The sequence below is a fragment of the Drosophila kikkawai genome, chromosome 3L, assembly GCF_030179895.1.
Source record: "Drosophila kikkawai strain 14028-0561.14 chromosome 3L, DkikHiC1v2, whole genome shotgun sequence".
In the NCBI taxonomy this organism is placed as follows: domain Eukaryota; kingdom Metazoa; phylum Arthropoda; class Insecta; order Diptera; family Drosophilidae; genus Drosophila; species Drosophila kikkawai.
In genome coordinates, this window is record NC_091730.1 from 33,823,788 (window position 1) to 33,838,447 (window position 14,660).

General features: G+C 35.3%; 1 long non-coding RNA gene across 1 annotated transcript in view; it reads left to right on the plus strand.

The window, feature by feature from the left end:
* The first annotated feature begins 4,113 nt into the window (after positions 1 to 4,113).
* LOC138928329 (uncharacterized) overlaps positions 4,114 to 14,660 on the plus strand; it is a 58,506-nt gene continuing 47,959 nt past the window's right edge. Inside the window, exons 1-2 of the long non-coding RNA XR_011444849.1 lie at positions 4,114 to 4,394; positions 9,091 to 9,231. This is a non-coding gene — a long non-coding RNA (uncharacterized lncRNA). The remainder of the gene's footprint in view (positions 4,395 to 9,090; positions 9,232 to 14,660) is intronic.

Here is a 14,660-nt window from a genome sequence, read left to right on the forward strand (position 1 = left end):
AGCTCTTGATCAGCGCAACATAATTCCGACAGTAAAATTTGGCAAATTGTCGGTGATGGTTTGGGGATGCATAAGCAGCAAGGGAGTGGGAGAGCTTGCGTTCATTGAAAACACAATGAATGCTGAGCAATATCTCTCCATTCTCAAACAAAATTTGAGGCAAAATGCGGAGAAATTGGGTTTGATTGTCGATAATAAGCCAACATTTAAGTTTTATCAAGACAATGACCCCAAACATAAGGAGCTTACTGTGCGCACATGGCTCCTTTATAATTGCCAAAAGGTCATCGATACTCCTCCTCAGAGCCCCGACCTTAACCCCATCGAGAATTTGTGGGCGTATCTGAAGAAGAAAGTGGCAAAAAGGCAGCCCAAAAACCGCCAAGCGCTCAAAACGGCAGTAATTGAAGAGTGGCAAAAGCTTCCGTTGGAATATGACCTACCAAAACTAGTCAGTTCCATGAAAAAACGTCTCCAGCTGGTAGTAAATGCTAAGGGGGGTCATACCAAAGACAATACAATTAACAAGATGCCTCACGCCCATACATTCGTTTTGCAATATGGGGCTTCATTTTTGATGGCAACGACAGTCGCGTTCTAAAAATAGAATGCGTTTGCTTGTATGAGTAAACACAAGAACACGCAAGCGCGTATGTGTGCGAGAATATGTGTGCGCCAGCGCGCAAGCACCAAAAAATGTAAAAATGTGTTTTGTGCTAGCGACCGCTTGTTAAGGGCGATGCACAGTAGCGCCTCTCGAACAATTAGCGTTGCAAAAATCGAAAAAGTCGTTTTCGCAAAAACGATTTTAACCATACTTATTCGACAGAACATTTCTCAAGGATTGAGAATCTGTAATAAAATCAATTAAAAATTTTTTTTTTAATTCTAAGTGTAACCGCCACAAAACCGTGAGCGCTACAGTTAGCTTATTTTTTTTATTATTATGCAGTACATATATATATTTTACAACAATTATCTGTCCGTTCAAATTATTAGGTTATCTTATTTGGTTCAAAATATATGATTTTTGCAACGCTAAATGAGAAAAGGAGCCACCGTGCGATAGTAGCGGCAGCAAAAACAGCTGATCTCGAATATGGATTGTAATTGTAACAAGTTCAATCCAGAAAATCAGTAAACTAAATTTTATTTTCATCTGTATGTATATTTTATAATTTTATTATTAAATAAATATGCAAAATAATACAAATAATTGATTTAAATACATATATAATTACATATGTATTTACAATTATCTAATTCAATTGACTAATAAATTAACAATATATTATTATGTTTTATACATTATAAAAAATTCATTTATAAATCAATAAGTATATAAAATTAAAGAGATGTTTAAATAAAAAATAAATTTATTAGCGAAATTGGCCTTCTGAGGCCCGTTTGCACACAAACACCCGGCGGCGTCGCTGAATGCGTACAAGAGAACGGCTGGCTCTAGAGCGCTCCCTTCGCTGGCTTTTGAACAAAATTTAAGAGAGCCTGGAGCCAGTTCAAAAGCCAGCACGAAAAAATCGTGTGCAAAAAAATCGTATAGCGTTACTTATCTTATAGCTCTATTGTCTTTGGTCATACTAAGTATTAATATTAAAAAAAAATAGTAAAGGTTTCTTAATATTTAGATTTAAACTAAGAAAATAGTTTTTGTGTAGTTTCTTGACAGAAGAAAAAATGTGTAATCTCATATATAAGTTAATTGTTATGTTTCTTTGAATGTTATGTTTTCGTTTTTTTCCTTTAAGGGGGTTTCCTGAATTAGGAGGCCAAAAATTAGTTGTTTTTCGCATTTTTTTTTGGAAGGTAAAGAAACGACCAAGCTTCTTGCAATTTTTGGTATATTTTTATACATATTTAAAGCGCTTAAATAAATTTAAAAAAAAAAAAAAAAATTTCAAAATGGCGGACTTATAAGTAGTTCACTGAAGCGCCTCGTCACAGCAGTTCCTAATTGGCGGGAAAGATAACTAAAAAACTTATTGACCGATTGAAATGAAAACCGCTTTTTATATTTTTTACAGCATGTTAAAGTCAATATTGCATTTTTCGGGATAAAATATTGACTTTAACATGCTGTAAAAAATATAAAAAGCGGTTTTCAACAACCGTTTTAGTCTATTTAGAAGAGAATTTAATTCTAAAGAGAATAAGCCTTTATTCGTTTCAATCGGTCAATAAGTTTTTTAGTTATCTTTCCCGCCAATTCGAAAAATGAGAAGTGGAGAAAACGCGCTTCAAAGTTCACCAAGCGCCTGCAAACCTGCTTGGCGCTCCTTTGCTTTCATCTCTGTATCTTCGAAAATACTTCGAATTGGCTTCTGAAATTTTTGTGGTATGTTCTAAGATAGTTTATCTATCGTTTTAAGCAATAAACAAAAAAATCGATTTTTTTTGCCTCCTAATTCAGAAAACCCCCTTAAGGGGGTCTTCTCATTCAAAAGCCGTTTTTTTGACCCTTTTTAAAAAAATTCTTATTTGAAAACGCAAAGAATAATTGAAAACTTTTTTTAATTATTGTATTCAAAAATGTTCAAAGTAACTAAAAAAGTTGTTCTTGCCTCGATACGAGGGTTGTTCAAAGAGTAATGAGACTTCAAACTTGGTGGTCGAAAAAAAAGGTGTCGTCCTGGCGGCCACGATTCAGGGTCTCCAGAGCGTCCGAAATGAAAAATAAAAACGGGGTTATAATCAGAATTGATGTCATTTTCGGGTGACGGAACAGATTTTTTTTTAAATTTTTTTAAACAAAATGGCGGCCATTCAAAAAAAAAATTTCAATTTTGGGCTATTTTTTTGTAGTTTAGTGTAAAAAAAAAATAGAAAAAAAATAGAAAAAAAAAATAGAAAAAAAATTTAAAAAAAAATCTGTTCCGTCACCCGAGAATGGTGACAATTCTGCGTCGACTCCACTTTGTTTCATGAAAATCGGTTCAGTTGAACTGGAGATATCATGGCCGCCAGTTCGAAAAACGTGGTTTCGAGATAAACGCGTTTGAAGTTTGAAAAAAGCTCATTTTGCGAAGAACTTGCTTCACAAAAAAGGCTGTATCTTCTAAAGTAATTCGAATTTCTAAAAATCCTTTTGGGGACATATACATACCATCCCAAGCTATAAATAAATGCAAAAAAAAAAATCGAAAAAAAAAATTGCCCAATGAGAAGACCCCCTTAATTAATAAAGCAAACACATATGAATCGTTTTGCATTAAAAAATTTTTATAAAATTGAAAAGAAGGTGTTTAATTTAGCATGCAAAGTCAAAAAATAAAGTTTATTTTTGTTGTGTAAACTGTTTCTTGACATACTGTATATATACAGTGACGAACTTAATTTTTGGCACAGTTTGCATGTCTAACTTTGGCACCGATTTTCTCCATTAAATATAGCGATATTTACATGAAACAAATTTTATTTAAATATATTGATCAATTTCCAACAAAATTAACTTAGTTTTATCCTTTTATATCATTCCATTAATTTATAAAAATTAAAAAACTAAAAAAACTCCTACATTTCCCTGAACAAAATTATTGGCACATTTGGCACATAGAGTATTATTTTGTAAAAATTTGATCGATCTGTTAACTTTTTTCATCTGGGAAGCCTCGTTATCTTTATTTAGAATATGATTATTGATAAAATTTTAACCTAAAATCGTCGAAGCGCCTATTTTCTAAGCCAAAGTAGCGAATTTTACCAAAATGTTGGGCAAACAAAAGTAAACTATCGAATTTCAACGGAAAATAGTTTTGTACTTACATAATAAGGGCAAATCGTATGCTGAGGATTGGGGAAATGATAAATAAATCCCGTTTTACCATTTAGAGCATTGTACAGTGGTTAAAAAGCTTACCGTAACTAAAATTATAGGTTTTAAGTCTGCCTTCACTATCTTATTAATTCTGTATAGGAAATCGAATTGTCGAGACACTTTACAATTTTAATGTGTGCTTATGTCTATGTATGTATCTATGTTCATATGTATAAAGAAAAGTAAACATGTCCATTCCAGATTAATTGGTTGTTGACTGTGAATGCGGATGATGATTTTCATTATCACGTTTTAGACAACCGGAATAGCTCAGTGTGACATTTGGGTAGAGCTCAAACCGTTGGGATCAATTTTTTATATCGAGAACAGAACACAGTCCAGAAATGTCCAGTTTTGAAAACAGAAAAAAATAAGAAAACAGATCAAATAATTAAAAAAACAACCTTCTAAATAATGTGTAATAAAAGTGACGAAAGTGTAACAGTTAAAAAGATTAATCAATTCAGTGTTTTTAGTATTGACAGTATTTTGCATTTAGAATCCAATGAAAAAAAAAACGATTGGAATATCAACAAGACATCTTCCGCACTCATATTATCAAGTAAGAATAATTTTTATACCCTTGCAGGGTATTATAATTTCAGTCAGAAGTTTGCAACGCAGTGAAGGAGACGTTTCCGACCCTATAAAGTATATATATTCTTGATCAGCATCAAAAGCCGAGTCGATCTAGCCATGTCCGTCTGTCCGTCTGTCTGTCTGTTTCTACGCAAACTAGTCCCTCAGTTTTAAAGCTATCTGAATGAAACTTTGCATATAGTCTTCTATATGCTCTCACTGCTATATATGTCGGAACGGGCCGGATCGGACGACTATATCATATAGCTGCCATACAAATGTTCGATACATTTTTAGAAAAAAAATTATAACTTGGCTGTTTTTCAATATCATTTTTGAGATATAGCCATTTTATATTATTTCAGAATTTTGGTAAAAATTTTATGAAAATCGGACCACTATATCTTATAGCTGCCATAGGAACGATCGGAAAATTAATCGAAAAAACTTATAACTTCGTTGTTTTTCAACGTATTTTAATCTACTTTAAGACATGAGCTTCTGGTATTATTTCAGAATTTTGGTATAAATTTTATGAAAATCGGACGACTATATCTTATAGCTGCCATAGGAACGATAGGGAAAGTAAAAGAAAAAATTATAACTTCGTTGTTTTTCAACGTATTTTTATCTACTTAGAGACATGAGCTTTTAGTATTATTTCAGAATTTTGGGAACAATAATTTGAAAATCGGACAACTATATCATATAGCTGCCATAGAAGCGATCTGTAGATGTTGAGAAAATGTAAAGCTGTGAATGTATAACTGTAACTGTCAAACTGTAAACATAATAAGTATAGGTAAAATGTAATGAAACTCTGTTTAGTGTCTGTTTTCGGCATTATAATTTATAATATAAATATGAAAACCAATCTGCAAGGGTATACAAACTTCGGCGTGCCGAAGTTAGCTTCCTTTCTTGTTTTTTTCTGTTGTCAATAATCTTGATTTTGTTTTATTAAAAAAGTCTTTTAACGTGTTTGTTGGTTTGTGGGCTAATATTATTCCGTCTTTGTTGAAGCAATTTGATTTTGACAATCTTTCGGACAGTTTGGGTACATATATAGTGGACATATACGTTTTTGGCTGTTCTGATTGTTTTATGTTGTTAATTGTTCTGTATTTCTTTAAAAGAGTCTTGATGATTTTGTTCGGAAAGTCGTTATCTCGTAGTATTGTTTTAATTTCAGTTATTTCGTCATAGTATATCTCGTCCGATATGTTTATCATCCGTCTGATACAGTCGATTGCTGTATTAATAATCATGGTTTTTGGGTGTCTTGAATGGTAATTAATTATTCGTCCTCCCTGACCTCTTCAGATATTGAGCCTTAAAAAAAATAAAAAATAAAAAATGTACGAAAAAAAATTAGATACCTTACCCCCCCCCCCGCCTTAAATTAGTTAGATTTATTATTAAATCTACTACTAACCCATTTTGATTTTATTTTGTATATAGATAATATAGTTGAAATAACTTATCTTTAGTTAATATTGGATTTCGCTACCCTAAAAGTATGCAGTTGAATTTTTGTTATAAAATATTATTTATTGATGTTTTCGGGCTTAGATTTATAATGTTCTTCATGTTATTGGGTCTATGTAGCAGTACAGAAAGTTTTAGCTCTCTATTCCATCTGGCAGTATTTTTGGCCGCGGCACAGTAGCGCCTTTTCTCATTTTACTTTGCAAAAATCATAACTTTTGAACAAAATAACATAACTAAATAATTTAAACGCCATTTGACAGGTAATTCTTGTAAAATTTCAATATGTTCTGGAAAATGTGCCACGCCCACTTACTCGTCTTTTTATAGGGTGTCAAAGTGACAAAATATTTTTTTTCAATGAAGGCAATTTTTTTTAAATATTTTTTACTTAATTTTTTATCTTCATTTTTATGTATTTGCTAAAATAAAAATAATTTGAAAACTGAAAAAAAAAATTTTTTAGTTCAAAGTGTAACCGCTTCGCGCTACAGTTAGTATATTTTTTGGTTTGTATGAAATTGTGTCGGTACTTTAGTATATTTAACCCTGAGTAGTTTTGGAGCTCAACGCAGGAGATGTAAGTTGATTTTGGTACAGAATAGATCCACAAAGGTCGTAGTTATAGTGTAGTAGGTGGCTCAGCCCATCCATCTACATCTTGACTACTTTAGCCAGAAAAAAATGAAAATATGGAAATATGCCAATCTTTAAGATATACCGCTCCGTTGAAGTTATTGCGATTCAATTTTTATTTTCAATTTTTAAAATTAAAATTGACACGTAACTATTATTTTCAATTTTTAAAATAAAAAGTTGAAGAATAATTTTAATTTTAATTATTATTTTAAAAATTGCAAATAATTGTTATAACTCAACTTTTATATACAAATTGAAAAATAATAATTATTCTACAACTTTTTTATAAAACTTGAATAATAAGAATTAATTTCCTATTTTTTCTATATAATTGTAAAATAACTCTTATTTCATAATTTTTATTATAAAAATTATAACTGTTACGATCCCTGGTATAGATATAACAACAACATTTTGAAGGATATGGTATAGACCATTGAGTGGTTTCATTTAATACAAACCTGTTTTTAATAATTTAAGAAAAACTCATTCGGTAACATGCTGGTCTGTCATATTATTTTTGCAGATCATATGGATCAATGAATCGGTAATTTTTCGGTCTTTTGCTGAAAATTTGGCAACAAATTATTTTAAAATATTCAATTTTCATTGACCCATTATTTTCCTCACCGTTTTTATTTGCTGCACCCAAAAAAGCTTCCTGTATGCTTGGTTGATCTAGCTGATCACCTTCACCTTTGGTGGTTTTCTGAAATATACCACGCATTACATTTTTAATTTTCTTCGTAATAACAAAAAAAATTAAAATTAAGTGGTCACATATGTATACATAAATTTCTGTGTGTGTGCGTTCTTTCCGACGAAATTTACCAGTGTATGTCTTTTTACACATATATGTATGCAATTTTGTGCGTGTTTTCCAGAACTTTTAAAATCAAAATGCGCAGGCATATAGTCATACATACATACAGCAAGTTCGTTCCTGTCCGCGACTCTCTGAGCTGACTTTCGAGTCCGAATCTCTGCTGACTTTCGAGTCCGAACTTCTCCGAGCTGATTTTCGAGTCCGACAACCACTTGGTTCTGTTGACTTTTGAGTCCGAACGCATTCTCTCGTGGATGACTTTCGAGTCCGAACGCATTCTCTCGTGGATGACCTTCCAGTCCGAACGAAATCGCTTGTGGGTTGCTTTCGAGGCCAAATAACCCAAATTCTGGCGGAACTATCGGCATCTCCATACCGGACAGCCGCAATCGGGACGAGGAGGACGAATCGGAACCACGGCGTACCCCAGAATCGAGTCCCGGCATGAAATTATTCAGAATTGTACCCTTTAAGTCAATAAAAGTTAAGATACATTTTTACGGCATAATCTATCGTTCTACTCTGGGACTGGGTCGGAATCTCTTACAGCAACCACGCCTGAACCAAATTAATTCCGGAAACGGATCCTGGACGTCCCCCGAGGCTACCCGACAGACAGACCGTCACAATTTAAAAACATATACTGAAGGATGAGTCCCTTGTATCCATCGATGATTTGCTTTACACTCCCATCCAGGGGTCGGATAGCAAAGTATTTATCTTGCTCCGTCCGCACATGGTTGTGGCATTGTGTATTTATGGGGAGGTACCGCTGGCAGGAATTTCAATATACATATTGCATTCATGTTGTTGATGTTGTTTATGTTGTTGTTGGCGTGCATTTTTATTTTTGATTGTTTTTGTTTAAAAATAGCTTATGCTTTTAAGCTTTTGTTTTTATTTTGTTATTAATTGATTAAAGTTATCATTTGCTTTTATTTGGCAAATGATATTTTCACAAAAATTTTTACACTTTGCATTTTCCCTGAGCATCTTTCATATGGACGTGCTTTGGATTTTCCGTTTCGACTCTAGCGCCCTTCTTCAATTACACCCCGTCGCTTTTTTAAACGAGGATCGTGGGTGAACGTACACGTGATGCTTAGGATCACTCTGGGCGGAGCAGGATCGCCCCGGTGCGCCCTTCAGTGGAAAAATAAATGACCTTTTTTAAAGTGCGGTATCTCACAGGGAAAATCACAGTCGAGGGTCGTGGGTGAGCATCTGTTTTGACTCTAGCCTCCTTCTTCAATTACACCCCTTGCGGCTCAGGATCATTCCGGGCGGAGCAGGATCAATTGCCTCACCCTCTCTTTTTTTAAAGGATCGCTCCGTTGCATTCGCACTCGTATCCATATCCCTGTGGGAACACTTGAACACTTGTTCACATGCACTGACCCTAAATTATTGACAGGTTGACAACTTCCCCCAATTAATTGCATTTTTATTATATAAAACTCTAATTGACATTTTATTTGCATTTTTATGACCCTTTTTGCCGACATCAAAGTTTCTTATAATCGAACTATTTTTCGCATTTTTCGTAAGTCCTTAAAAAATGGTAGCTTTCCCGATAAGACTACAATTTTGTTGCTTCGGTTTGACTAGGCTTAGTATCAGTCACCAGAACAGCATTTGAACTATTATATAAATATATATACATATATAATATTTATATATAAACAAAGAAATAATAAAATATTTTTGTCATTTCAAATATTTTCAGATAAATTAAGAGCAATGGATTTTGCCTATTTCCATCCATTTAAAAACAAGGAATTCTTACCATTTAAATATTACGGCCACATTGATGTCCAATCACACGGTGCTATCACTTCTTGTGGAAATAATATTCATAGCAATCCAGGTATTTACTTTAATTAAACAAAGGTTTTCTAGAAAATGGTGAAATTAAAAAACAATATTTTTATTTCAAGCAAAAGCATTTAAAAAACAACTTATCAACAGAAAACCCCGTCAGGCCTATAGTACTTCTCAATTGGAACGTTTAGAAATGGAATTCAATATAGAGAAATACCTTAGTGTCAGTAAACGTGTTGAGCTATCTAAGTCCCTGTGCTTGACGGAGGTTCAAATAAAAACATGGTTTCAAAATCGTCGAACAAAATGGAAGAAACAGTTAACAACACGTTTAAAAGTGGTGCAAAGACAGCAATTATGGATACCAATTACACCCGTAGCACCAATGATGACACATTCAAAATATGAAAAAGTGGAGGCCCAATGCTGTGTATCAGAATTTGAAAATAATTCACTTAAAAACAAGAAAGGAAGCTAACTTCGGCACGCCGAAGTTTGTATACCCTTGCAGATTGGTTTTTATGTTTATATTATAGATTTAAATGCTGAAAACACTTACAAAAACAGAGTTTCATTACATTTTACCTATACTTATTATGTTTACAGTTTGACAGTTACAGTTTTACATTCCCAGCTTTACATTTTCTCTACATTTACAGATCGTTTATATGGCAGCTGTATGATATAGTTGTCGGATTTTTATGAAATTTATACCAAAATTCTAGAATAATAAAAAAAGCTTATATCTCAGAGTAGATAAACATACGATGAAAAACAACGAAGCTATAATTTTTTTCCTATTTATTTCTCGATCGTTCCTATGGCAGCTATATGATGTAGTCGGCCGATTTGCATAAATTTTTTACCAAAATTCAGAAATAATATAAAATGGCCATATCTAAAAAATGGAGCAAAATTTTTGAAAAACAGCAAAGTTATAAATTTTTTTCTAGAAATGTATCGTACATTTGTATGGCAGCTATATGATATAGTCGTCCGATCCGGCCCGTTCCGACATATATAGCAGTGAGAGTATATAGAAGACTATATGCAAAGTTTCATTCAGATAGCTTTAAAACTGAGGGACTAGTTTGCGTAGAAACAGACAGACAGACAGACGGACAGACGGACAGACGGACAGACGGACAGACGGACAGACGGACATGGCTAGATCGACTCGGCTGTTGATGCTGATCAAGAATATATATACTTTATAGGGTCGGAAACGTCTCCTTCACTGCGTTGCAAACTTCTGACTGAAATTATAATACCCTGCAAGGGTATAAAAAGAAATAAATATATGATTGATTGATTGATTGATGGTCAATGTTGCACTTTCATTCATTAGGTTGATATCCGGTTGCCTCGACGTAAATACTTTATAAATACTTATGGTGCGTTATCGTGCATATCGGCCTATATTCGCCGTTAGTTTTTGGGACAGGAACAATTTTGTCTGATTTCCAGCGGGTAGGGAAACTAGACATAGTCAAGGCGGAATTGAACACATATGTTATTATGTTTAAAATCTTTGGCAATATAATTTTTATAAAAGTGGGATGAACGTTATCAAGCCCAACAGCACTCGACTTTACAGAAAGGACTGATTCTAGAACATCACACGGAAACACACATAAAACTAAAGCTATTATCACAGATATTATTCATAGTCATGTCCAAATAAGAGTTAGTCAATGTTTCAGGTACATTTGATTGCAAGAATTTTCTGTTGAGATCATTGGGGTCTATGTCAAATTTGCTATTGTGGGTAGATTTTCCGATTCCCAACATTTTAAGTTCCCTCCATTTTTGTTTCATTGTCATTGTACTAGTGAGTTTTTGAGCGAAATAATTGCTCTTTGCATTGGCAATCATCAAATTAGCAGACATTCTCAAAGACTTAAATGCATCATAGTAACTCGCAATTTTGTATCTTTTCCATCGTCTATAGGCAATATCGCATCGATTAATCATAGCAGCAATACTATTATTGAACCACGGATTGCCTTTGGCTTTAAGAACCTTTTGCTTAAGTGGCACAAACCTTTCGTACAATGAGTCAATGTAGTGCGTTAAATATTGCAATTGGCCGTTTACGTCACTTAAATAATTCTTCATAAATCTTCCTTCAAAGTGAACGGACGTGTTTTTTTTCTTGCGCTCCCGATTTGTGTAGAATTTGTCTAAAAACCTCCGGTGTTTATTAACATTTAATATTTGGTGTTTCTAATAATTCCCGTTCACTTCGCGTGTGCATGCTACTTGTCTATTTTTGTGCTATTTAAATCAATTTAAATTGCATTTTAGTTTGGGCTGCTGCGGTTGCTTTGCATTTTGCTCTTTTTGCATTCCCTTTTGTGCCTTTAGCGTTTGTTGTTGTTTGCGTTGCCGCGATAGCTATAAACGGTTCTACTCAGGGCTTATCTCACGCTCTCCCGCTCTTTGCCCCCCCGCTCTTCTAGTGCCGCTGCATTTAATTCCTTGCGCCCTCTCTTAAATAGTGGAGGTACAGTGGTAAGTCCTTATAATGTCCCTTAATATGGTCTGCTTCGCTAAAAATTGTAAGAAAAATATTACTTACGGTGAACTCACCATCACCTGTTGGCTGTGTGATAACATAGTGCATGCCAAGTGCATTGGCGTTGTTGCACGGACAGTAGATGACGTGGCCAAAAATATCGGCGTACGCTTCTGCTGTGAGGCCTGCCGCGAGGTGGAGAAACGAAGAATGATGTCTTTTATGCGGCAGACCAAGGGTGGTTTTAAAGAGCTATTATCGAGTTTTCGCAAAACTCAAGATATGCTCTTGGCGCTGGATACTCAATTTAATAGCCTCAAGCTGTTAAATGAGCCTCCTAGGCGCAAAAAAAAACCGCAACTGGTGTGCAGCATCTACCGAGCCACCAGTGATAGGCTCTCAATAGGCCTCTCAAGGGAGGCTGCCCTCGACTCTGCCCCCGACCCCGGGACAAATTCCAAGAATCCTGATATCGAGCGCTTAAAAAGATTCGGTATCCGAATGCGTCGCGGGTGAGACCGTGCCCCCCGTTTTGCCCACTGGGGGGTCCCAACTGTTGTCTCTCAGAGCCCTAATGCAAGTCCCTGCCAGGGTATCAGGCCCGGACTACCGGCTGAAAGTGGTATGGTGGGTCAGTCTGCCGTGCCAAAACCCCTTACGGCAATTCCACCAACAAAACATTTATTTGTTTCGCGGCTTTCCCCTGATCAGACATCGGAAGATGTCATAGCTTTTATCCAAGGCAAAGTAAAAGTCGATAGAGAAAAAATTAAGGTGGAAAAATTTAAATTTTCTTATCCTAGGAACATTTCGTCTTTCAAGATAAATGTTCCTTACAAAATCTTTGGCACTCCTTGCTCTGCCCAAACCTGGCCACAGCATGTGGTTGTCAAAGAGTTTGAAGCTAAGAAAAAGAAAAAGCGGCCTGTAGGAATTACTCTTCCTAGGCTAGATTTGTCCAATGCGCCTTCTATGTCTGTCAATTCCGTCCCAAAAAACTAACCAACTCCCTTGGTATTTCCTATCAGAATGCAAGAGGCTTACGCAGTAAGCTTCCTAAATTGTATTCTGACAGCGTCACATTTGCTTCCCAAGTTATTGTGTTCACAGAAACCTGGTTAAAGCCGGAGATTCTGAGCTCCGAAGTTTTTCCAGCTGGGTTCACTGTATACCAGCTAGATCGGCCTATCAGACGTGGGGGAGGTGTCCTTATAGCGGTCGACTCCACTCTCACGTCCGAATTAATAACTTTCGAGGAATCCAACAATATTGAATTCTTTTGCGTGAAGCTATCAGTTAATGGTAGTTCCATTTTCGTTACATGTTCCTACATTCCTCCATTGTCGGAACTTCCCATTTATTGGAACCATCTTTCCACTATTCACGGAATAAATCTGACTGTCCAGCCCAAAAAGTGAATGAATATGAATTCATTTTTTATTGAATGTGTTCCGTTATACTGTCCGTCTACATCAAACACGCCTCCTTGGTTTACCAAAGAGTTGACCCGCCTCAAAAATAGAAAATCAAATCTGTATGCTAAATATCAACGTACCGGTTCTCCGTTTGTCCTATCTAGTTATTTATCAGCTCGATCCACTTTTACTGTGTATAACGCGCAGTGCTACAATAATTATTTGACTCGTTGCAGGTCCCAGTTCTCTGAGGACCCAAAACAGTTTTATAATTTTGTTAAATCTAAGCGTAAACCCATTACTCATCCGTCCTCGCTCTCTTTTGGTAATTCAACAGCAGATAATGATCAGGCAATAGCCGATCTTTTTGCTCAGTTTTTTGAAACCACTTACTCCAACTTAAAAGACCCAATTCAGGCTTATCCTTACATCATCCCCAAATCGAACAAAATCTTCAGTCCTACCTTAAACAAAAGCTCTCTTCTTATAGGTCTTCATCGTGTTAAGCCAGTTTTTTTACCAGGTCCCGACGGAATACCAGGCTGTGTGCTTAGGAATTGTGCCGAAGCCCTGTGCAATCCACTTCTCACTTAGAAACCTCCCAGTTTCCCCAGTTTATTTGGAAGAAATTATTCGTTATTCCTCTCCATAAAAAAGGTAGCAAATTGGATGCCAACAATTACAGAGGTATCTCTAAGTTGTCGGCCATCCCTAAACTGTTCGAAAATGTTATTACTCCTCACCTGCAGCACCTGTGTAGGTCAATTATTTCTCCATGTCAACATGGTTTAATTAGGCGAAGATCAATTACAACCAATCTGTTGGAGCTCACTTCCTTTATTATAAAGGGCTACCGAAATAACTTTCAGACAGATGTAATCTATACTGAGTTCAGTAAAGCATTTGACTCTGTTAACCATTCTCTTCTTGTTCGGAAACTCGATTTAATGGGATTTCCGACTGATCTTCTTAATTGGATCTCAGGTTATCTAAATGGCAGGACGCAAAAGGTCCTTTTTGAAAATAAACTATCTAATGTTCTTAGGGTTACATCTGGTGTCCCGCAAGCGAGTCATTTGGGTCCCCTACTTTTTACATTATTTATCAACGATCTGCCCGAAGTTTTGAACAACTCCAGAGTACTTATGTACGCTGATGACGTCAAGCTTTGTGTGCAATATAACGACGCTACTTGCCAATCAAACTTACAGACAGACCTTAACAATTTTCAAACATGGTGCTGCGTGAACTTATTAAACTTAAATGGCTCTAAGTGCCACTCTAGTTACTCTAATAGCAGATCTTTTAATTGTAAAACAACATAAAAAGTAATTGTTCGAAATTAATCTTAAATATATGCCGTTGTTTTTAAACGCTGACAACCCTTAAATGGTCCCTCTCAAATACGACACAGCGGCGACGGATTTGCAATTATGTTGAAGGTTAGAATCGAACCGATTTTGAGCTGCACCCACAAAATAATTATTTTTAAATCAAGTATGTTAGTATTAATTAATTAAATTATGCAATAATGTTCCCAAA